Below are 25,424 nucleotides of genomic sequence, written 5' to 3'. Positions count from 1 at the left end.
AGAGGCAGAGACACAGGCAGAGGGAGAAGCAGGCTCCATGCACCGGGAGCCCGACGTGGGATTCGATCCCTGGTCTCCAGGATCGCGCCCTGGGCCAAAGGCAGGCGCCAAACCGCTGCGCCACCCAGGGATCCCTCTTCCTTTTCATTTCAGTGCGGTTATGTTATTCATTTGAAATACAGTTAGATTTATTTATTGTTTACTTTCAGTTTTATTTTTTTGTTTTTTAATTTATTTTTTATTGGTGTTCAATTTGCCAACATATAGAATAACACCCAGTGCTTATCCCATCAAGTGCCTCTCAGTGCCTGTCACCCAGTCACCCTCACCCCCGGCCACCTCCCTTTCTACCACCCCTTGTTCTCCCAGAGTTAGGAGGCTCTCATGTTTTGTCTCCCTTTCTGATATGTCCCACTCTTTTTTTTTCTCCTTTCCCCTTTATTCCCTTTCAGTATTTTTTATATTCCCCAAATGAATGAGAACATATAATGTTTGTCCTTCTCCGAGTGACTTATTTCACTCAGCATAATACCCTCCAGTTCCATCCACATCAAAGCAAATCGTGGGTATTTGTCGTTTCTAATGGCTGAGTAATATTCCATTGTATACATATACCACATCTTCTTTATCCATTCGTCTTTCGATGGACACTGAGGCTCCTTCTGCAGTTTGGCTATTGTGGACATTGCTGCTATAAACATCGGCGTGCAGGTGTCCCGGGGTTTCATTGCATCTGTATCTTTGGGGTAAATCCCCAGCAGTGCAATTGCTGGGTCATAGGGCCGATCTATTTTCAACTCTTTGAGGAACCTCCACACAGTTTTCCAGAGTGGCTGCACCAGTTCACATTCCCACCAACAGTGCAAGAGGGTTCCCCTTTCTCCACATCCTCTCCAACATTTGTTGTTTCCTGCTTTGTTAATGTTCCCCATTCTCACTGGTGGGAGGTGGTATCTCATTGTGGTTTTGATTTGTATTTCCCTGATGGCCAGTGATGTGGGGCATTTTCTCATGTGCTTGTTGGCCATGTCTATGTCTTCCTCTGTGAGATTTCTGTTCATGTTTTTTGCCCACTTCTTAATTGGATTGCTTGTTTCTTTGGTGTTGAGTTTAATAAGTTCTTTATAGATCTTGGATACTAGTCCTTTATCTGATAGGTCATTTGCAAATATCTTCTACCATTCTGTAGGTTGTCTTTTAGTTTTGTTGACTGTTTCTTTTGCTGTGTTTTTCCCTTCCCATTCTTTTTTATTTTTTTTAATGTGTAGTACATTAACATGTTTCCCAAAGTAAAACTATGCAAAGGGTTATATTCTGAGAAGTATCACTGCCTCTCATATCCATTCCATCTTATATTTTTTCCTTTCTTTTTTTCAGATTTCATTTATTTATTCATATAAAACACACACAGAGAGAGAGAGAGAGAGAGAGAGAGAGAGAGAGAGAGAGAGAGAGGCAGAGACATAGATAGGAAAAGCAGACTCCCTGAAAGGAGCCTGATGTGGAGTTTAATCCAGAACCCCAGGATCACGCCCTGAGCCAAAGGCAGACACTCAACAGGTGAGCCACACAGGCGCCCCCTACTTTTTCCTTTCAGCACATCTTTTCTAGATAACCAACATTACTGTTTTTAAATTTATCTCTCTTGTTATTTGTAAAGATAACACACACACATATGCTTTCTTATTTTCATTTTTTTCTTACACAAAGACAATATGCTATATATGCTCTTTTAAACTTTGCTTTTTCACTTAATCATATTCTATATAAATTATTCTATATTAGTTCATAAAATTTTTGCCCATCCTTTTGTATATCACAGAATACTGCATTCCTCTATTGTATATGTATACCATATTTTATTTAACCAATCTCCTATGGTTAAATAATTTAGGTAGTTCTCAGTATTTTTAAATCACAAATAATTATCCAAATAATCTATTCTTATGTACTCTTATATTGTTGGAGGTAATCCTCAAGGTAAATTCCTAGAAGTGAGATTGCTGTGTGTCATGAACTAAATTGTATCTCTTCTACCATAAATTCATATGTTGAAGCCCTAACCTCCCTTGTCATTGTACATGTACATAGAGCCATTAAGGAAATGAGGGTTAAATGAGGTAAAAAAAAAAAGGTGAGACCCTAATCCCATGTAACTGGTGTCTTATAAGAAGAGCTGGAGGCACCAGAGCTTGCTCTCTAGGACACAGCAAAAGTTCACCATATGCAAGACAGGGAAATAGGGCTCACCAGAAACCAACTATGCTGGCAAGTTGGTCTTAGAATTACTGCCTCCAGAAGTGTGAGAAAATAATTTTCTGTTGTTTAAATCACTCAATCTTGTGGTATTTTTTATGGGAGCCAAAGCAGATTACTATACTGGGTCAATGAGTAAATGAAAATGTCACTTTCTTAGTATTGTAGATTTCCCTAAAAGAGGTTGAACTATTTGCATTCTTAAAATTGGTGTTTGAGAGTGCCTTTCCCCCCACATCCTCACCAACTGTGTACATTGTTAAAGTTTTGGATTTGCCAATTGAATGGGTGAGAAATGGTATCTCAGTGTAGTTGTAATTTGAATTTTTATAACTACTCAGTGTAGTTGTAAAATAAAATAGCTTTTCATATACTAAGAGTCATGCTTATATCTCCTTTCATGAATTTTCTACTCATCTCTTTTCCTAATTTTTCTGTAAACTTTTGGTCTTTTCTCTCTCTAATTTTAAAAGATCTTCATACATTTGGGATATTAGCTCTTTATCTGCTACAATATTTGTTTCCAGGTTCTGATTTATATTTTGATTTTAATTATGGTAATTATTGTTATAAAAAAGTTTTTAAAAAATAGATTTTATGTAAGCTCTGGATTTTGAGTCATAGGGAAAAATTCTAAAGCATTTCTCTATACTCCAGTTATAGATGAATTTATCATATATTCTTCTAATACCTGTATATTATTTTTAAAAATATTTTATTTATTTATTCATGAGAGATACAGAGAGAGAGGTAGAGACACAGGCAAAGAGAGAGAGAGGCAGAGAGAGAGAAGCAGGCTCCATGCAGGGAGCCTGACAAGGGACTCTATCCCGGGTCTCCAGAATCACACCATGGGCCGAAGGCAGGCGCCACACCGCTGAGCCACCCAGGCGTCCTAGTACCTGTATATTAATGCTTACTTTTGCATTTAAGTATTTGATCCATGTGAAGTTTATCCTTGTGTGAGACAATAATCTGATTTTATAATTTTGTAAAATGATTATCCAGTTGTTACAACACAATTTATTAAAAACACTATCATTTCCCCAGTGATTTGAGATTTTACGTTAACCATATAAAACATTTCTATGTCATTGGGTCTATTCCCGAACTTTCTCTTCTATTCTATTGATGTATTTATTCATAGATCCTGTATTATTCTGTAAATTCCCCAGTGATTTGAGATTTTACGTTAACCATATAAAACATTTCTATGTCATTGGGTCTATTCCCGAACTTTCTCTTCTATTCTATTGATGTATTTATTCATAGATCCTGTATTATTCTGTAAATACATACATTCTATAATAGTGCATATATTATAGCAGCTTTGTAGTATATCTAATATCTGGTAGTGGAAATACCTCTTCATATACCTATTTTTAAATTTTTTCTTAATGATTCTTGTATTTTTATTGTTCTATGTAAACTTTAGAATCAACTTCTCTATGTCAATAAAAACTTCATTTGGATTTTTACTGGGGAGATGTTAAATTTATATGTTATTTTATGATAAATATATATTTTAATGGCATTGAGATGACTTAACTCAAACAATGGATACTTATTCATTTGTTCAAGTCAATTCTATGCCTTTTAGGAGTGTCTTAACACAGGTTTCTTTCACATAGGTTTTCAATATGTCATTGTAAGGTTAATACTAAACATTGTATCCTTTTTGTTATTACAAATGGGATTGTCTAATTTTGAAAATACTTAAGAGATTATTAATGTGTATATTAATGTGATAGAATTTTTTCAATACTGAAAATTAAAGGCTATTTTTAGCAACAAAAATTAGTACAGTATCATCATTATGAATGCTTATTTAATTTTTTGAAATTTAAATTCCAGTTAAAAGGGGGTAGTGGAAGGGGATGTGGGCTGGGGGATGGGGTGACTGGGTGACAAGCACTGAGGGGGCACTTGACAGGATGAGCACTGGGTGTTATATGTTGGCAAATCGAACTCCAATAAAAATATACAAAAAATATAAATTCCGGTTGACATACAGCGCAATATTACTTTCAGGTGTACAATACAGTGATTCAACACTTCCACACAGAGCCTGGTGTTTATCACAACAAGTGCACTTGAAAAGACATTTTTCCTCCACTGGATTCTCTTTCCTGCTTTGTCAAAAATTGACCATGTAACTGGGACCTCATTTCTGGCTTTCCTATTCCATTCCATTGATCTATGTGCCTATTTTTATGCCCATTTCATACTGTTTTGATCAGTACAGCTTTGTAATATAACTCAAAGCCTGGAATTATGATGCCTCCATCGTTGCTTTTCTTTCCAAGGTTGCTTTGGCTATTTGAGGTCTTTTGTGGTTCCAAACAAATTTTAGGATTGTTGGTTTCAAGCTCTTTGGAAAATGCTATTGGTATTTTCATAAGGATTGTATTAAACATAGATTGCTTTTGGTAGTATAAACATTTTAATAATATTCGTTCTTCTAATCCATGAGTATGGAATGTCTTTCCATTTCATTGTGTCATCTTCAATTTCTTTCATTAGTTTTATAGTTTTAACAGTACAAAATTTACCTCTTTTGTAAGGCTATTCCTAAGTATCTTATTGTTTTTTGACGCAACTCTAAGTGGGATTATTTCCTTAATTTCTTTCTATTGCTTCATTATTGGTATATAGAAATGCAACAGATTTCTGTGTGTTGATTTTGTATCCTGAGAGTTTACTGAATTTGTTTATCAGTTGTAGCAGGCTTTTTTTGATGAAGTCTTTAGGGTTTTTCATATATAGTATTGTGTCTTCGGCAAGTAGTAAAAATTTGACTCCTTCCTTGCCAATTTGGATGCCTTTATTCTTTTATTGCCTGAATGCTGTGGCTAGGACTTCCAATACTATGTTAAATAACAGTGGTGAGAATGGACATCCCTATCTTTTTCCTAACCATAGAGGAAAAGCTCTGTTTTTGCCCATTTAGGATTATATAGCTGTGGCTTTTTCATAGATGGCCTTTATTATGTTGAGGTATAGTCTCTCTAAACGTACTTTGTTGAGGGTTTTTTATCATGAATGGTTGTTGTACTTTGTCAAATGCTTTTTCTGCATCTGTTGAAATGATCACATGGTTCTTACCCTTTTTAAGTTTATGTGATGTATCATATTGTTTTGATTTGTGACTATTGAACAACACTCACAGCCCAGGCATAAGTCCCACTTGATCGTGGTGAATGATTTTTTAAATTTATTGTTGGATTCAGTTTGCTAGCATTTCATTATGAATTTTTGCCTCCTTGTTCATTGGGGATATTGGCCTGTAGTTCTCTTTTTTGTAAAGTATTTACCTGATTTTGCTATCAGGGCAATGCTGGTACCATAGAATGAGTTTGGAAGTTTTCCTTCCTTTTCTAGTTTTTGGATAGTTTGAGAATAGGTATTAAAGCTTCTTTAAATGTTTGGTAGATTCATTTGTGAAGCCATCTTGTCCTGGACTTGTTTGTTGGAGTTTTTGATTACCGATTCAATGGCTTTGCTGGTTATCAGTGTGTTCAAATTTTCTATTTCTTCACTTTTCAGTTTGGTAGTTTGTATGTTTCTAGGAATTTATCCATTTCTTCTAGGGTGTCCAATTTTTGGCATATTTTTCTCATAATCTTCTATAATTGTATTTCTGTGATGTTGCTTATTATTTCTCCTCTCTTACTTGTGATTTTATTTATTTTATTCTTTTCCCTTTTTTTCTTGATAAGTCTGGCTAGAGTTTAAGCAATTTTATTAATTTTTTCAAAGAACCAAGTCCTGGTTTAATAGATCTGTTCTTTTTTTGTTTTTCTCTTTAGTTTCTATATTGTTTATTTCTACTCTAATCTTCACTATTTCCTTCCTTTTGCTGGTTTGAGGTTTTTTGTGTTCTTCATTTTCTATCTCCTTTAGGTGTAAGATTTGTTTTGAGTTTTTCTTGCTTCTTGAGGTAGGCTTGTGTTGCTAGAAACTTCCAATTTGAACTGCTTTTGTTGCACTCCAAAGGTTTTGGACTACTGTGTTTTCATTTTCATTTGTTTCCATGTGTTTTTGATTTCCTGGTTGGCTCACTCATTGTTTAGTAGTCTGTTGTTTAACATCCATTTATTTGTAGACTTTTCAGACTTTTTCTTGTAGTTCACTCTTGGTTTCAAAGTTGTGGTCAGAGAAGATGCATGTTATGACTTTGATCATTTTGAATTTGTTGAGTCTTGTTTTGTGGCTTAATATGTGATTCATTCTGGAGACGTTCCATGTGTACTTGAAAAGAAGTCATGGTCAGTGGGGATGTTAAAGTCCCCTACTATTAGTGTATTATTAGTGATTAGTTCCTTTATGCTTGTTTACTGTTTTATGTATCTGGGTACTCCCAGGTTGGGTACATAAATATTTACAATGTTATGTCTTCCTGTTGTATTATTCCCTTTATTATTAAATAGTGTCCTTCTTTGTCTCATGTTACCATCTTTGTTTTAAAGTCTAGTTTGTCCAATATAAGTATTGCTATTCTTATTTTTGACACCCCACTAGCATCGACAAATGTTTCTCTGTCCCCTCACTTTCAATCTGCAAGTATCTTCAAGTCTCAAATGTGTTTCTGGTAGGCAGCATATAGATAAGTCTTGTTCTTTTTAGTCTATTTTGTAACCTTATGTCTTTTGATTGGAGCATTTAATCCATTTACATTCAAAGTAATTAATCATAGATGTGTATTTTTTGTCATTTTATTACTTGTTTTGTGGTTTCCTGAAGGTTTTTCTAATCTTTTCTTGTCTTTCTCTCCTTCAAGGCTGCTGGTTTTCTTTATTAATATATTTGGATCTCTTTCTCTTTATTCTTTGAATAGCTATTTGTGGTTTGTGATATATGTTTACCATTAGGTTTATGTATATAACAACTTCTGCATTACAGCAGGCTATATTAGTTGATGGTCACTTAAGTTTTAACCCATTTCTTTTCTCCTTTCCTTCCCATGTTTTAGGTATATGTTATGTTTTATACTTTTTGAATTCCTTGATTGATTTTTCACAGAATTATTCATTTTTAGTGTTTTGTGTTTCCTGTCTTCATACTGTCATTTTTGGTCTCTTTTCTATTTACTTTGTCCTCTTTAGTATTTCTTGCATGGCTGGATTAGTGGTTATGAACTCCTTATTTTTTATTTGTCTGGGAAACTCCTTAACTTTCTGTCTATTCTGAATGATAGCCTTACTGGATAGAGTATTGCTGGCAATAGATTTTTCCCATTTGGCACTTGAATATATCATGACACTCCTTTCTGGCTTGGAAAGTTTCTGCTGAAAAATCTGATGATAGCCTTCTATGGATTCCTTTGTATGTAACTGTCTTGTTTCTCTTATTGCTTTTAAGGTTTTTTCTTTTCAAAACTTTGCAAATTTAATTACAATATGTATTGTTATTGTTCTGCTTTTGTAGATTTTGTTGGGGATTCTCTGTGCCTCCTGGATCAGAATATCTATCTTCTTCTCCAGATTGAGAACATTTTCTGGTATTATTCCTTCAAATAAATTTGTTTCTTTTTCCCTCTTCTTCTGGAACTTCTATAATATGAATGTTATTACATTTGGTGGAGTCACTGAGTTCCCTCACTCTATTCTCATTTTCATACTTCTCTTTTCTCTCTTTTGTTCAAATTGATTAATTTCAATTATTCTGTCTTTAATCACTAATTCATTCCTCTGCTTCTTCCAGCCTGCTGCTTATTCTATCAGGAATGTTTCTTATTTTGTTTCTTGAGCCCTTTATCTCTGCTCTGTATTCCTTATCTATGTGTTAATGGTCTCACTGATGTCCTCCACTCTTTTTTCTTTCCAAGAAATTTCTTTATGATCATCATTTTAAATTTTCCATCAGGCATGTTACTTATACCTGTTTTATTTAGATCTCTGGCTGTAGCCTTGTCCTGTTATTCTTTTGGGACAAATTCCTCTGTCTTTTCATTTTTTCTAAGTCTCTGTGCCTGTTTCTCTGTGTTAGGAAAGCCTGCTATGTCTCCTATACTTGAAGGTAATGGCTTTATGAAGAAGACATCCTGTAGTGCCCTCCAGTTTAGTGTCTCCTGTTCCTCAGGGCCTAGGGCATCTAAGAGTGTCTCCAATGTATACTGTGTGTGCTCTGCTGTTGTGTCCTGGACATTTCATCCTTCAGGCCAGTTGTCTACAGAGGATTTTTGCCTATTATGGGTATTGTTTGGTCTCTGGCCTGAATGTGGTGCATTTTAAGTAGGTGTGCTCTGGTCTGCTTGTGAAATGATACTTGTCACTACTGACATCAGAACCAAGGTATTGCAAAATTCCCTGGTCAGGAGATATGGTGTGGGTAGGTGTTTGGGCCAGTGTTTTGGGAGAGGGGATCTGCTACACTGATACTGAAGCAAGAATGATGGGGAAGGTAGTTCGACTGGTGTGTGTGGGCATGGGGCTTGGTGTGGGCAACTTAGGTAGTGAGTGTCCATGCTGTTCTGGTTCCCACAGGTGTCTCTGTGCTTATGCTAAAGGGTTGGGGAGGGAAATGGCACTTGCCATTTCCTTTGTTACAGAAGGGGTCTCTCCATGAACATTGTCTCTTTGGGGCACACTTTGAGATGAGCAACCCTCTTTATTGGGTGTTTCAGGCTGTTTTCAGATCACTGTTTCCATGCTGTATGTCCATGGCCTATTTGACCTGCCTACTCTCCAAGAGCAGACCAATGTCCTCTGAGTTCTCCCAGAACCAAGTATATTGACTTTTTAAAACTCCAGACTTTAAGCCTACTTGTTTCAAGAACTCATGAAATTCAGGCCTTCTCACTTTCCAAGCCAATCTCTATGGAGATTCTAGCACTCTCTGTGTGCTAGTTTGTCTCTCACCCTTCTCTGGAACTGTGATTCCCTCCAAACTGATGATCCGTTTCTCTTCCAAACCATGTCTGCCTACTTCCTATCTTCTTTGATATACCTCTTGTCTACCTTTAGTTATGGAGTTTATTCTACCAGTCTTCTGGTAGATTTCTGGGGTGTTTAGAATGATTGATAGATATCTAGTTGCATTTGTGGGATGAGGTGAGATTATGGTCCTCCTACTCCACCACCATCTTCCTCTCTCTTGAGTATATGTTTAATTGTATTAAAAACCTGCAAAAGTTTTTCCAAAGCTACTTAATTATTTTTTATTCCCGCCAGCAATGTATGAAAGTTTCATGTGCTGTGCACCCTCACTAGCATTTGGTATCGTCAGTTTGTTTTGTTTTTACCCTTAAGCCATTTTAATAAGTGCATAGTTATATAACATTGTGGCTTTAATTCATATCTCTGTAATGGGTATTTCTAATATTGAGCATCTTTCCATGCACTTTTTTTCAGTAGAGTTCTGTTCAAATACTTTGTCCACTGTTTTATTATATTTGTTTTCTTATAATTAAAGTTTAAGGGCAAATGCTCTTTCTAACTATGATTTGATTACTTTAATAGATATTTGTTGTACAAAATTTTCGCTCAAAATGTAGCTTGTTTTTTATTTGTTATCTGTGCCTTTTGATAAAATCCAATGTGCTATTTTTTTCTTTTTTGGTTTGTTCTTTTTGTGTTCTATCTCAGAGATATTTGCCTAACCCAAAGTTACAAAGATTTTCTCATAAGTTTTCCTCTAGAAGATTTATAGTTTTAAGTTATAATTCATTCCCATTTCATTTTTCCATAATGTAATGCCAAGATTTATTTATTAATTTCATGAGAGAATTTATTGTTTTGGCACCATTTTTGATATTATTCTTCTCCATTAAATTGCTTTGCCCCTTTGGCTAACATCAACTGACTACACCTAATTCTGGACTCTCTTATGTTACAATAACCTATATATACCTATGTAGGTATATATAACCTATATCAATACCAGGGTCTTTATTGCTGTAGCTTTATAGTAAGCTTTCAAATAAAGTGTATTTATGCTTCCTATCTTTTCTATGATTTCTATAACTTTGTAATTCTTTTTTCAAAGAAGATTGGTGTAGTCCATGTTCTATGATTTCCATATAAATTCTAGTATAAGCTTTCCAATTTCTGTGGTGTATCATGTTGATTGATTTGTGGATATTGAACCACTCCTTCAGCCCAGGAATAAATCCCACTTAGTCGTGGTGAATAATTCTTGTAATTTACTGTTGGATTCCATTTGCTAGTATTTTATTTAAAATTTTGCATCCACACATTCATCAGGGATATTGGCCTGTAATTCTCCTTTTTGGTGGGGTCTTTGTCTGGTTTTGGAATCAAGGTCATGCTGGCCTTGTAGAATGAGTTTGGAAGTTTCTTTCCATTTCTATTTCTTGGAATAGTTTGAGAAGGATAGATATTAACTCTTCTTTAAATGTCTAGTAGAAGTCCCCTGGGAAGCCAACTGGCCCTAGATTTTTGTTTGTTAGGCGATTTTTGATTACTGATTCAATTTTTTTTCTGGTTATATATCTGTTCAAATTTCCTATTTCTATGTATTTCAATTTTGGTAGCTTGTATGTTTCTAGGAATTGTCCATTTCTTCCAGATTGCCCAGTTCATTGAAATAAAATTTTTCATAATATTATCTTATGATTATTTGAATTTCTGTAGTGTTGGTTGTTATCTCTTCTTTCATCATGATTTTATTTATTTGGGACATTTCTCTTTCTTTTTGACAAGTCTGGCTAAGGATTTATCAATTTTATTAATTCTTTCAAAGAACCAGATCTCAATTACATTGATCTGTTATACTGGTTTTCGTTTTGTTGTTTCTATATTTTATTTCTGCTCTAATCTTTATTATTTTCCTTATTCTGCTGGCTTTACATCTTATTTGCTGTTCCTTTACTTCTTTAGGTGTAAGATTATGTTGTGTATTTGAGACTTCTTTGCTTCTTGAGGTAGGCTTGTATTACAATATACTTCCCTTTTAGGATTGCCTTTGCTACATCCCAAAGGATTTGGACTGTCATGTTTTCATTTTCATTTTTTTCCATGTATTCTTTAAAATTTCATCTTTAATTTCCTGGTTAGCTCATTCATTCTTTAGTAGGGTACATAGCCAATTTAGTCTTTTACTTCCATGTATTTGTGTTCTTTCCAAATTTTTTCTTGTGGTTGACAAGAATTGTGATCTGAAAATATGTATAGTAGGATCTTGATCTTTCTGTACTTGTTGAAGGCCAATTTATGACCCAGTATGTAATCTATTCTGGAGAATGTTCCATGTGCACTCGAAAATAATGTGTATTCTGCTGCTTTAGGATGAATGCTCTGAATATATCTGTTAAGTTTATTTGGTCCAGTATGTCTCTCAAAGCCATTGTGTTTTTGTTGATTTTCTGCTTAGATAATCTGTCAATTGATGTAAATGGGGTGTTAAATTCCCCTGCTATTATTGTATTATCAATGAGTTTCTTTGTGTTTATTATTAAATTGATATATATATATTTTGTTGCTCCCAAGCTGGAGGCATAAATATTTACAATTGTTAAATCTTTTAATGGATAGACCCCTTAATTATGATATAATGCCCTTCTTCATCTCTTGCAGTCTTTGTTTTAAAATCTTGTTTGTCTGATATAAGTATGGTTACTCTTCCTTTTGATGTCCATTAGCATGATAGATTGTTCTCTATACCCTCACTTTCAATCTGCATATGTCTTTAAGTCTAAAATGAGTCTTTGTAGGCAGCATATATATGGATCTTGTTTTTTAAATTTAAATTCAATTAGTCAACATATAGCACATCATTAGTTTAAAATGTAGAGTTTAGTTATTCATCAGTTGCACTCAGTGCTTTTTTTAATATATTATGTTACCCTATGTCTTTTGATTGGAGAATTTAGTCCATTTACATTCAGAGTGATTACCAAAATATATGAATTTAATGCTATTGTGTTACCTTTAGATTTAGTGTTTCTGGTGATGTTCTGTTACTTTCTAGTCTTTGTGGCTTTTGGTCATTTCTTCCCCATTCAGAGTCCCCATTAAAATGTCCTTCACAGCTGGTTTAGTGGTCATGAACTCCTTTAGTTTTTGTTTGTCTGGGAAACTCTATCCTAAAATCAACAACACAAGAAACAATGGGTGTTGGCGAGGATTTGGAGAAAGGAGAACCCTCTTGCACTGTTGGTAAGAATGTAAACTGGTGGAGCCACTGTGGACAACAATATGGAGGTTCCTCAGAAAGTTAAAAATAGAACTACCCTATGATCCAGCAATTGCACTACTAAGCATTTATCAAAGGAATACTAATTCAAAGGTATACATGCACCCTGATGTTTTTAGCAACATCTACAATAGCCAAATTATGGAAACATCTCAAATGTCCATTGACTGATGAATGGCTAAAAAATAAGTGGCATATAAATATGATTGAATATTATTCAGCCATAGAAAGAATAAAATCTTATTATTTCCAACAATATGGATGGAGCTATATAGTATTATGTTAAGTGAAATAAGTTAGTCAGAGAAAGACAAATACCATACAGTTTCACTCATAGAATTCAAGAAACCAAACAAATGAGCAAAGGGGAAAAAAAGAGAGAAAGCAAACCAAGAAACAGGCTCTTGAATACAAATAACAAACTATGGTTATAAGAGAGCAGATGGGAAGGAGTGGGATGGCTTAAATAAGTGATGAGAATTAAGGAGTGCATTCGTTCACTGTATGTTAACTAACTGGAATTTAACTTAAAACTTAAAAAAATAATGGGTCAACCTTCCAGACAGAAAATCATGCAGGAAAAGTTAGACTTCAAACACTTTGACCAAATATTCCTAATAGACATATACAAAAAATTCACAACACCAGAAGAAAATATATTTTCTAAATTGCTCATGAAACACACTCCTGGATAGATCATATGAGAAGTCAGAAACAAAATAGCAAATTTAAGAAGTTTGAAGTCTTACCAAACATCTTTTCTGAGCACAGTGGTATGAAATTAGATCAATCACAGGAGGAAAGCTGTAAAATTTGCGAATATATGGACATTAAACGCAAGCTCTTGAACCAATTGGTCAAAGCAGAAATCAAACAGGGAATAAAAAATACCTTGAAACAGATGATGGAAGCACAACATAAAACATGGGATACTTCAAGAATACTTTGAGGAAGAAGTATATAGGAGTAAATGCCTACATTAAGAAAAAGAATGCTTTTAAATTAACATCTCAAGAAACTAGTAAAACTAGTAAAAGAAGAAGTAGCCTTAAGTTATCAGAAGGAAGGGAAAAAACAAAGATCAGAGCAAAATAAATGAAACAGGGACTAGAAGGGCAATAGAAAAGATTAACAAAAGTGAGAGCTGTTTTTTTGAAACATTAAATAAAATTTATAAACCTTTATCTAGAGGAGGAATCAAGAGAGAAGGCTCAAATAAATAAAATCAGAAATAAAAAGGAAATTTTATAATCAGTACACAGAAATACAAAAGATCATAAAGCACTACTATGAATAATTATACTTCAAAAATGTGAAAGATTTTTAAAAAGGAATAAATTCCTAGAAATATTCAATCTACCAAGACTAATTCGGGATGAAATAGAAAGTCTGAATAGAGCAATAATGGCTAAGAAGATTGATTCAGTAATTAAAACACAACACAGAGAAGGCCAGAACCAGATGGTTTCACTAATTAATTCTACATTTAAAGAATAATTAATGTGAACTTTTTTCAAATGTTTCCCAAAAAATTGTAGAAGAGGGAGACTTCGGGTGGCTTAGTGGTTGAGCATCTGCCTTTGGCTCAGGTTGTGATCCTGGGGTCCTGGGATCTAGTCTCACATCAGGGTCCCTGCAGGGGGATTCTCCTTCTGCCTATGTCTCTGCCCCTATCTGTCTCTCATGAATAGATAAATAAAATCTTTTTAAAAATTGTAGAAGAGGGAACACTCTTAATTCATTTTAAGAGGCCAAGTTTACCTTGATACCAAAGCCAGACAATGACACTATAAGAAAACTACAGACCAATATCCATAACCAATATCCCTGATGAATACAGATGCAAAAATTATGAACAAAATATTAGTAAATGAATTCAACAGCATACCAAGAGATAATACACCATGATCAAGTGAGATTTATACCTGGGAATCAAGGATGGTTCAACATACACAAATCATTAAATGTGATACATCACATTAATATGATGGAAGATAGGGGCAGCCCAGGTGGCTCAGCGGTTTAGCATCGCCTTCGGCCTAGAACCTGATCCTGGAGATCCGGGATCGAGTCCCGCATCCTGCATTGGGCTCCCTGCATGGAGCCTGCTTCTCCTTCTGCCTGTGTCTCTGCCTCTCTCTCTCTCTCTCATAAATAAATAAATAAAAATATAAATAAATAAATAAATAAACAAATAAAATCTTTAAAAAGTAAGATGAAAGATAAAATTATGATTGATTCAATAGATGCAAAAAACACATTTCACAAAATACAACTCTCTTCTGTGATAAAAACACTCAACAAATTGAATATAGAAGTAACATACTTCAACACGATAAAGAGCATATATGACAAATCCACAGGCAACATGCTCAGTAAGGGTTTTAACCTTTTTGTCTAACACCAGGATCAAGACAACTGTGCCTTCTTTCACTACTCCTATTCAATATGGTACTGGAAATCCAACTCATAGCAATAAGGCAAGAAAAAAACAAAAGACATCCTAATTGGAAAGAAAAAAGTAAAATCATCTTTGCTTTCAGGTGGTATGCTTTAAATATAGAAAATCCTGAAGACTCCACCAAAAACTGCTAGAACTAATCAAGGAACCAGTACGGTTGCAGGATACAGAATCAGCATACAAAGATCAGTTGCATTTCTATACACCAACAACTATCAGAAAGAGAAATTAAGAAAACAAACCCATTTACAATAGTATCAAAGCAATATAATACTTAGAAATAAATTTAACCAAGGAGGTGAAAGATCTGTACACTGAAAACTATAAGACCTTGATAAAGAAATTGAAGAGAACACAAAAAGAAAAAGATTTTGTGTTCACAGATCAGAAAAATTAATATTACTTAAATATCCATACTACGCAAAGCCATCTAGACATCTGACAATCCCTATAAAAATTACAATTACAGTTTTCACAGAAATAGAAAAAAATATTCTAAAATTGATATAAAGTCAGCAAAGGTCCTACATGGCCAAAGAAATCCTGGTTTTAAAAAAAGAACAAAACTGGACATATACCTCCTCCTTTCAAGCTATATTACAAAGCTTTAGTGTCAAAAGATTATGGTACTTGCATAAAAATAGACTGTAGACCAATGGAATAGGATTGAGATCCAGTGGAGGAGGGGCAAGATGGCGGAAGAGTAGGGTCTCCAAATCACCTGTCTCCACCAAATTACCTAGAAAACCTTCCAATCATCCTGAAAATCTATGAATTCGGCCTGAGAATTAAAGAGAAACACTGGAATGCAACAGTGAGAAGAGTTCGCGCTTCTATCAAGGTAGGAAGACGGGGAAAAAAAAATAAAGAAACAAAGGCCTCCAAGGGGGAGGGGCCCCGCGAGGAGCCGGGCTGAGGCCGGGGCGAGTGTCCCCAGGACAGGAGAGCCCCGTCCCGGAGAGCAGGAGCTGCACCGACCTTCCCGGGCGGAAAGGGGCTCGCAGGGAGTTGGAGCAGGACCCAGGAGGGCGGGATGCCCTCGGGCTCCCGGGGACAGTAACAGAGCAACTGCGCGCCCAGGAGAGTGCGCCGAGCTCCCTAAGGGCTAGCGGCACGGCGGGACCCGGAGCAGCTGAGGGGCTCGGGCGGCGGCTCGCGGAGGGGGCTGGCGGCCCGGGAGCAGCTCGGAGGGGCTCGGGCAGAGGAAGAGGCTCCGTGCGGAGGGGGCTGCGCGGTTCCAGGAGCAGCTCGGGGGGCTCGGGCGGCGGCTCCGCGGAGGGGGCTGCGCGGCCCGGGAGCGCGAATCCACCAGCGCAGGCTCCGGAGCACAGGGCGCCGGGACACAGCCCAGGATCCGCCTCCCCCGGGACAGGCAGAGGCCGGGAGGGCCCAGGACAGCAAGGACGCTCCTGCCCCAGCTGAGCAGATCAGCGGCCCCGCCCCGGAGCCTCCACTGCAGACGGAGACGGAGTTCCTGCGGAGCTGAATCCAGGTTTCCAGAGCTGCCCCGCCACTGGGGCTGTTCCTCCTGCGGCCTCACGGGGTAAACAACCCCCACTGAGCCCTGCACCAGGCAGGGGCACAGCAGCTCCCCCAACTGCTAACACCTGAAAATCAGCACAACAGGCCCCTCCCCCAGAAACCAGCTAGACGACTGACAACTTCCAGGAGAAGCCAAGGGACTTAAAGTACACAGAATCAGAAGATACTCCCGTGGTTTTTTTTGTTTTTGTTTTTTTGTTTTGTTTTTGTTTTTGTTTGTTTTGCTTTTTGATTTGTTTCCTTCCCCCACCCCCTTTTTTTCTCCTTTCTTTCTTTCTCTTCTTCTTTTTTTTTTTTTTCGTTTTTTCTTCCTTTTTTTCTCTTTCTTTTCTTTCCTTCTTTCTCTCCTCTCTTTTTCTCTTTTCCCAATACAACTTGCTTTTGGCCACTCTGCACTGAGCAAAATGACTAGAAGGAAAACCTCACCTCAAAAGAAAGAATCAGAAACAGTCCTCTCTCCCACAGAGTTACAAAATCTGGATTACAATTCAATGTCAGAAAGCCAATTCAGAAGCACTATTATACAGCTACTGGTGGCTCTAGAAAAAAGTATAAAGGACTCAAGAGACTTCATGACTGCAGAATTTAGAGCTAATCAGGCAGAAATTAAAAATCAATTGAATGAGATGCAATCCAAACTAGAAGTCCTAACGACGAGGGTTAACGAGGTGGAAGAACGAGTGAGTGACATAGAAGACAAGTTGATAGCAAAGAGGGAAACTGAGGAAAAAAGAGACAAACAATTAAAAGACCATGAAGATAGATTAAGGGAAATAAACGACAGCCTGAGGAAGAAAAACCTACGTTTAATTGGGGTTCCCGAGGGCGCCGAAAGGGACAGAGGGCCAGAATATGTATTTGAACAAATTCTAGCTGAAAACTTTCCTAATCTGGGAAGGGAAACAGGCATTCAGATCCAGGAAATAGAGAGATCCCCCCCTAAAATCAATAAAAACCGTTCAACACCTCGACATTTAATGTGAAGCTTGCAAATTCCAAAGATAAGGAGAAGATCCTTAAAGCAGCAAGAGACAAGAAATCCCTGACTTTTATGGGGAGGAGTATTAGGGTAACAGCAGACCTCTCCACAGAGACCTGGCAGGCCAGAAAGGGCTGGCAGGATATATTCAGGGTCCTAAATGAGAAGAACATGCAACCAAGAATACTTTATCCAGCAAGGCTCTCATTCAAAATGGAAGGAGAGATAAAGAGCTTCCAAGACAGGCAGCAACTAAAAGAATATGTGACCTCCAAACCAGCTCTGCAAGAAATTTTAAGGGGGACTCTTAAAATTCCCCTTTAAGAAGAAGTTCAGTGGAACAGTCCACAAAAACAAGACTGAATAGATATCATGATGACACTAAACTCATATCTCTCAATAGTAACTCTGAATGTGAACGGGCTTAATGACCCCATCAAAAGGCGCAGGGTTTCAGACTGGATAAAAAAGCAGGACCCATCTATTTGCTGTCTACAAGAGACTCATTTTAGACAGAAGGACACCTACAGCCTGAAAATAAAAGGTTGGAGAACCATTTACCATTCGAATGGTCCTCAAAAGAAAGCAGGGGTAGCCATCCTTATATCAGATAAACTAAAATTTACCCCAAAGACTGTAGTGAGAGATGAAGAGGGACACTATATCATACTTAAAGGATCTATTCAACAAGAGGACTTAACAATCCTCAATATATATGCCCGAATGTGGGAGCTGCCAAATATATAAATCAATTATTAACCAAAGTGAAGAAATACTTAGATAATAATACACTTATACTTGGTGACTTCAATCTAGCTCTTTCTATACTCGATAGGTCTTCTAAGCAAACATCTCCAAAGAAACGAGAGCTTTAAATGATACACTGGACCAGATGGATTTCACAGATATCTACAGAACTTTACATCCAAACTCAACTGAATACACATTCTTCTCAAGCGCACATGGAACTTTCTCCAGAATAGACCACATATTGGGTCACAAATCGGGTCTGAACCGATACCAAAAGATTGGGATTGTCCCCTGCATATTCTCAGACCATAATGCCTTGAAATTAGAACTAAATCACAACAAGAAGTTTGGAAGGACCTCAAACATGGAGGTTAAGGACCATCCTGCTAAAAGATAAAAGGGTCAACCAGGAAATTAAGGAAGAATTAAAAAGATTCATGGAAACTAATGAGAATGAAGATACAACCGTTCAAAATCTTTGGGATGCAGCAAAAGCAGTCCTAAGGGGGAAATACATCGCAATACAAGCATCCATTCAAAAACTGGAAAGAACTCAAATACAAAAGCTAACCTTACACATAAAGGAGCTAGAGAAAAAACAGCAAATAGATCCTACACCCAAGAGAAGAAGGGAGTTAATAAAGATTCGAGCAGAACTCAACGAAATCGAGACCAGAAGAACTGTGGAACAGATCAACAGAACCAGGAGTTGGTTCTTTGAAAGAATTAATAAGATAGATAAACCATTAGCCAGCCTTATTAAAAAGAAGAGAGAGAAGACTCAAATTAATAAAATCATGAATGAGAAAGGAGAGATCACTACCAACACCAAGGAAATACAAACGATTTTAAAAACATATTATGAACAGCTATACGCCAATAAATTAGGCAATCTAGAAGAAATGGACGCATTCCTGGAAAGCCACAAACTACCAAAACTGGAACAGGAAGAAATAGAAAACCTGAACAGGCCAATAACCAGGGAGGAAATTGAAGCAGTCATCAAAAACCTCCCAAGACACAAGAGTCCAGGGCCAGATGGCTTCCCAGGGGAATTTTATCAAACGTTTAAAGAAGAAATCATACCTATTCTCCTAAAGCTGTTTGGAAAGATAGAAAGAGATGGAGTACTTCCAAATTCGTTCTATGAAGCCAGCATCACCTTAATTCCAAACCAGACAAAGACCCCACCAAAAAGGAGAATTACAGACCAATATCCCTGATGAACATGGATGCAAAAATTCTCAACAAGATACTGGCCAATAGGATCCAACAGTACATTAAGAAAATTATTCACCATGACCAAGTAGGATTTATCCCTGGGACACAAGGCTGGTTCAACACCCGTAAAACAATCAATGTGATTCATCATATCAGCAAGAGAAAAACCAAGAACCATATGATCCTCTCATTGGATGCAGAGAAAGCATTTGACAAAATACAGCATCCATTCCTGATCAAAACTCTTCAGAGTGTAGGGATAGAGGGAACATTCCTCGACATCTTAAAAGCCATCTATGAAAAGCCCACAGCAAATATCATTCTCAATGGGGAAGCACTGGGAGCCTTTCCCCTAAGATCAGGAACAAGACAGGGATGTCCACTCTCACCACTGCTATTCAACATAGTACTGGAAGTCCTAGCCTCAGCAATCAGACAACAAAAAGACATTAAAGGCATTCAAATTGGCAAAGAAGAAGTCAAACTCCCTCTTCGCCGATGACATGATACTCTACATAGAAAACCCAAAAGTCTCCACCCCAAGATTGCTAGAACTCATACAGCAATTCGGTAGCGTGGCAGGATACAAAATCAATGCCCAGAAGTCAGTGGCATTTCTATACACTAACAATGAGACTGAAGAAAGAGAAATTAAGGAGTCAATCCCATTTACAATTGCACCCAAAAGCATAAGATACCTAGGAATAAACCTAACCAAAGATGTAAAGGATCTATACCCTCAAAACTATAGAACACTTCTGAAAGAAATTGAGGAAGACACAAAGAGATGGAAAAATATTCCATGCTCATGGATTGGCAGAATTAATATTGTGAAAATGTCAATGTTACCCAGGGCAATATACACGTTTAATGCAATCCCTATCAAAATACCATGGACTTTCTTCAGAGAGTTAGAACAAATTATTTTAAGATTTGTGTGGAATCAGAAAAGACCCCGAATAGCCAGGGGAATTTTAAAAAAGAAAACCATATCTGGGGGCATCACAATGCCAGATTTCAGGTTGTACTACAAAGCTGTGGTCATCAAGACAGTGTGGTACTGGCACAAAAACAGACACATAGATCAGTGGAACAGAATAGAGAATCCAGAAGTGGACCCTGAACTTTATGGGCAACTAATATTCGATAAAGGAGGAAAGACTATCCATTGGAAGAAAGACAGTCTCTTCAATAAATGGTGCTGGGAAAATTGGACATCCACATGCAGAAGAATGAAACTAGACCACTCTCTTTCACCATACACAAAGATAAACTCAAAATGGATGAAAGATCTAAATGTGAGACAAGATTCCAAAAATCCTAGAGAAGAACACAGGCAACACCCTTTTTGAACTCGGCCATAGTAACTTCTTGCAAGATACATCCACGAAGGCAAAAGAAACAAAAGCAAAAATGAACTATTGGGACTTCATCAAGATAAGAAGCTTTTGCACAGCAAAGGATACAGTCAACAAAACTCAAAGACAACCTACAGAATGGGGAAGATATTTGCAAATGACATATCAGATAAAGGGCTAGTTTCCAAGATCTATAAAGAACTTATTAAACTCAACACCAAAGAAACAAACAATCCAATCATGAAATGGGCAAAAGACATGAACAGAAATCTCACAGAGGAAGACATAGACATGGCCAACATGCATATGAGAAAATGCTCTGCATCACTTGCCATCAGGGAAATACAAATCAAAACACAATGAGATACCACCTCACACCAGTGAGAATGGGGAAAATTAACAAGGCAGGAAACAACAAATGTTGGAGAGGATGCGGAGAAAAGGGAACCCTCTTACACTGTTGGTGGGAATGTGAACTGGTGCAGCCACTCTGGAAAACTGTGTGGAGGTTCCTCAAACAGTTAAAAATAGACCTGCCCTACGACCCAGCAATTGCACTGTTGGGGATTTACCCCAAAGATACAAATGCAATGAAACGCCGGGACACCTGCACCCCGATGTTTCTAGCAGCAATGGCCACGATAGCCAAACTGTGGAAGGAGCCTCGGTGTCCAACGAAAGATGAATGGATAAAGAAGATGTGGTTTATGTATACAATGGAATATTACTCAGCTATTAGAAATGACAAATACCCACCATTTGCTTCAACGTGGATGGAACTGGAGGGTATTATGCTGAGTGAAGTAAGTCAGTCGGAGAAGGACAAACATTATATGTTCTCATTCATTTGGGGAATATAAATAATAGTGAAAGGGAATATAAGGGAAGGGAGAAGAAATGTGTGGGAAATATCAGAAAGGGAGACAGAACGTAAAGACTGCTAACTCTGGGAAACGAACTAGGGGTGGTAGAAGGGGAGGAGGGCGGGGGGTGGGAGTGAATGGGTGACGGGCACTGGGGTTATTCTGTATGTTAGTAAATTGAACACCAATAAAAAATAAAAAAAAAAGATTGAGATCCAAAAAATAAACCATTGCGTAGTCAACTAACATTTGAGAAAGGAGCCAAGATTACTAATGGAGAAAGGATAGTCTCTCTTAAATAAATAGTGCTAGGGAAACTGGGTAACCTCCTGCAGAAGAATGAAATTAGATCTTTATCTTGCACCAACCCCAAAAAGTAACTTGAAATGGATTAAATACTTATTTTTAAGATTTCAATTATTTATTTATGAAAGACACAGAAAGAAGGCAGAGACATAGGCAGAGGAAGAAGCAGACTTCCTGCAGGGAGCCTGCTGTGGAACTTGATACTGGAACTCTGGGATCACGCACTGAGCCAAAGGCAGATCCTCAACTGGTGAGCCACCCAGGAGTCCCTGAAATGGATTAAAGATTTAAAAGATATGAAACTGTGAAACTCCTGGAAGAAAACAGGGAAAAAGCTTCTTGACATTGGTCTTGGCAATATTTTTTTCAGAGATACTACACACAAAAAAAGCAATAAAAGCAAATTAAAAAAAAAAAGAATGGGAATACATCAAGCAAAAAAGCCTGTGCACAGCCAAAATATGAACAAAATCAAAAGACAAACTACATAATGGTACAGAATATTTGCAAACCACAGAAGTGATAAGTCGTTGGTCTCTAAATACATAAAGAAGTCATAACTCAATAGCAAAATAAAATGAAATACAAAAATGTATAGACAATCTGAATACTTTTCCAAAAAAGACATACAAGCATTTAACAGGTATAGGAACAGATGCTCATCATCACTAGTCAACAGAAAATGCAAATCAAAACCCTAGTGAGGGGATCCCTCCGTGGCTCAGCGGTTTAGCACCTGCCTTAGGCCCAGGGCATGATCCTGGAGTCCTGGGATGGAGCCCCCTATCGCGCTCCCTGCATGAAGCCTGGTTCTCCCTCTGCCTGCATCTCCATTTCTCTCTCTCTCTGTGTCTCTCGTGAATAATAAATAAATCTTTTTAAAAAACACAGTAAGATATAACCTCACACATATTAGAATGGCTATCACCAAAAGCTCAAAAGATAGAAAATGTTGGCAAGAATATGGGGGGAAAAGAACTCTTTTGCAGTTTGTGAGAACAGAAAATTGGTATATCCACTATGGAAAACAGTATGAAAGTTCTTTAAAAAATCAAAAATAGAATTGCCATATGATCCAGCAACTGCACTTCTGAGTATATGTCCAAAGGAAATGAAAACAGGATCTCAAAGAGATATCTGCACTCTCAAGTTCATTGTAGCATTATTCACAATAACCAAGATATGGAAACATCCTAAGTGTCTGTCAATGAATGAATGGATAAAGAATACATGAATAAATTAATATATATAACTATACATCTTATATACATATATTTATAGCTTTATGTATACACAAAACATGTAAATATATACTTTTATATACAATATGTAATGTAAATAAACATATAACATGTGTAAAAACACAGTAGTCATAAATATAAATATTAAATTAAAATACATATAATGGAATATTATTTAACCATGAAAAAGAAGGAAATCCTGCCACTTGGAACAACTTAAATCTTGAAGGCATTATTCACTTATTCTAAGTGAAATAAGTCATAGAAAGACATGTATTTTATAATATTACTTATATGTGAAATCTATAAAAGCTGATTTCACAGAAATAGAGATGGGAGAATGGAGAGATATTGGTTAAGGTGTACAAACTGCCAGTATAAGATGAATATATTCTGGATGAGTAGATTAAATGTTCTTACAATAAAAAGGAATGGTTAAAAAAAGGGAATGGTGATTTTTTAAAATAAATTTTACTTATTTATTCATTCATGAGAGACACACACACAGAGAGAGAGAGAGAGAGAGGCAAAGACACAGGCAGAAGGAGAAACAGGATCCATTCAGGGAACCTGACATGGGACTCATTCCAGGTCTCCAGGATCATGCCCTAGGCTGAAGGTGGCGCTAAACCGCTGAGCCACCGGGGCTGCCCAGGAATGGTGATTATGTGATGTGATAGAAATGTTAGCTAATGCACGGTTGCTATCATTTTACAATAAACAAAACAAATCAACATTTTGTGCACCTTAAACTTACACAATGGTCTATGTCAATTATGTCTCAACAACCCTGGAATAAATAAATACATTCACATTGTACATTCACATTGTATTGCAACCATCACCAATATCCAGCCCCATAATTCTCATTTTGTAGAACTGAAACTCTGATGCTCATTATACGATAACTCCCCATTTTCCACTTTCCCCAGCCCTTAAAACCATTATTATACTTTCTGTCTATATGATTTTTAATACCTAAGTACTTCTTAAAAGTGGAATCATACAGTATTTGTCCTTTTGTGACTGGCTTATTTCACTTACCCTAATGTCCTTAAAGTTCATCCATGTTATGGTGCAGAATTTCCTCCCTTTTAAGGCTGAATAATGTTTCATTGCACGCATATACCACACTTTACATACCCATTAATCTGTCAGTAAATACCTGGATTACTTCCACATTTTTGCTAACATGAATAATGTTGCTATGAACATGGGTGTACAAATGTTGCTTTGAGGCCATGTTTTTAATTATTTTGGGTATATATCCAGAAGTGGAATTGTTGGATTATATGGAAATTTGATTTTTAATTTTTTTGAGGCACTGCCATGCTGCTTTCTACAATGACTGGGTTTTTTACGTTCCATCAACAGTGCACAAGGGATTCAATTTCTCTACATTCTCTACAACACTCGTTATCTTTTTGTTTTGAAAATAGCTCTCCTGACAGGTATGAGGTATTTCTATGTTTTGACAGTAGCCATCCTAATGGGTGGAGGCAATGTCACATTGTAGTTTTGATCTACATTTCCATAATTATTAGTGATGTTGAGAGTCTTCTCACGTGTTTATTGTCATTTATATATTTTGTTTGGAAAAATGTCTATTCAAATCCACATTTTTGAGCTGGGTTGTTTGGTGTTTTACTGTTTAGTTTTAGGATTTCTCTTTATATATCCTTTATAAGATGTATTATTTGCAAATGTATTCTCCTGTGAATTTCCTTTTTATTCTGTTGATAGTGTCTTTGAGTCACACAATAATTTAACTTTCATGAAGTACAGTTTGTCTACTTTTTCTCTTTTTGCTGTACCTTTTGAGTCATAGTCAAGAAATAATTTCCAAATCCAATGTCATAAAACTTTTTTCCTATGTTTTCTTCTAAGTATGTAATTGCTTTGGTATATACATTTAGATTCACTTTGGGTTATTTTTTATATATGGTTTTAGATATGTGTCCAAATTCATTTTTGCATGTGAACAGCCCGTTTCCCCAGTACCAGTTTTTGAAAAGATTTCCCTTTCATCATTAATTATCAAGCAATCCTTGTGAAAAAACATTTGATGATTATGTATGATAACATCATCTACAAACAGAAATAATTTTATTTCTTCCTTTCAAACTTGCATGCCTTTTATTTCTTTTTCTTGACTAATTGCTATAGCTATCATTTCCAGTATTTTGTTGAATAGAAATGGCACAAGCCAGCATCTTCATCTTGTCCCTGATCTGAGAGGATATACTTCCAGTCTTACACCATTGATTATGACTTTTTAAGTTTTATTTAAAT

The sequence above is a fragment of the Canis lupus genome, unplaced genomic scaffold, assembly GCF_011100685.1.
Source record: "Canis lupus familiaris isolate Mischka breed German Shepherd unplaced genomic scaffold, alternate assembly UU_Cfam_GSD_1.0 chrUn_S2038H2237, whole genome shotgun sequence".
Classification (NCBI taxonomy): domain Eukaryota; kingdom Metazoa; phylum Chordata; class Mammalia; order Carnivora; family Canidae; genus Canis; species Canis lupus.
The sequence above is the reverse complement of the archived record's forward strand: the minus strand, read 5'-3'. Positions refer to the sequence as shown.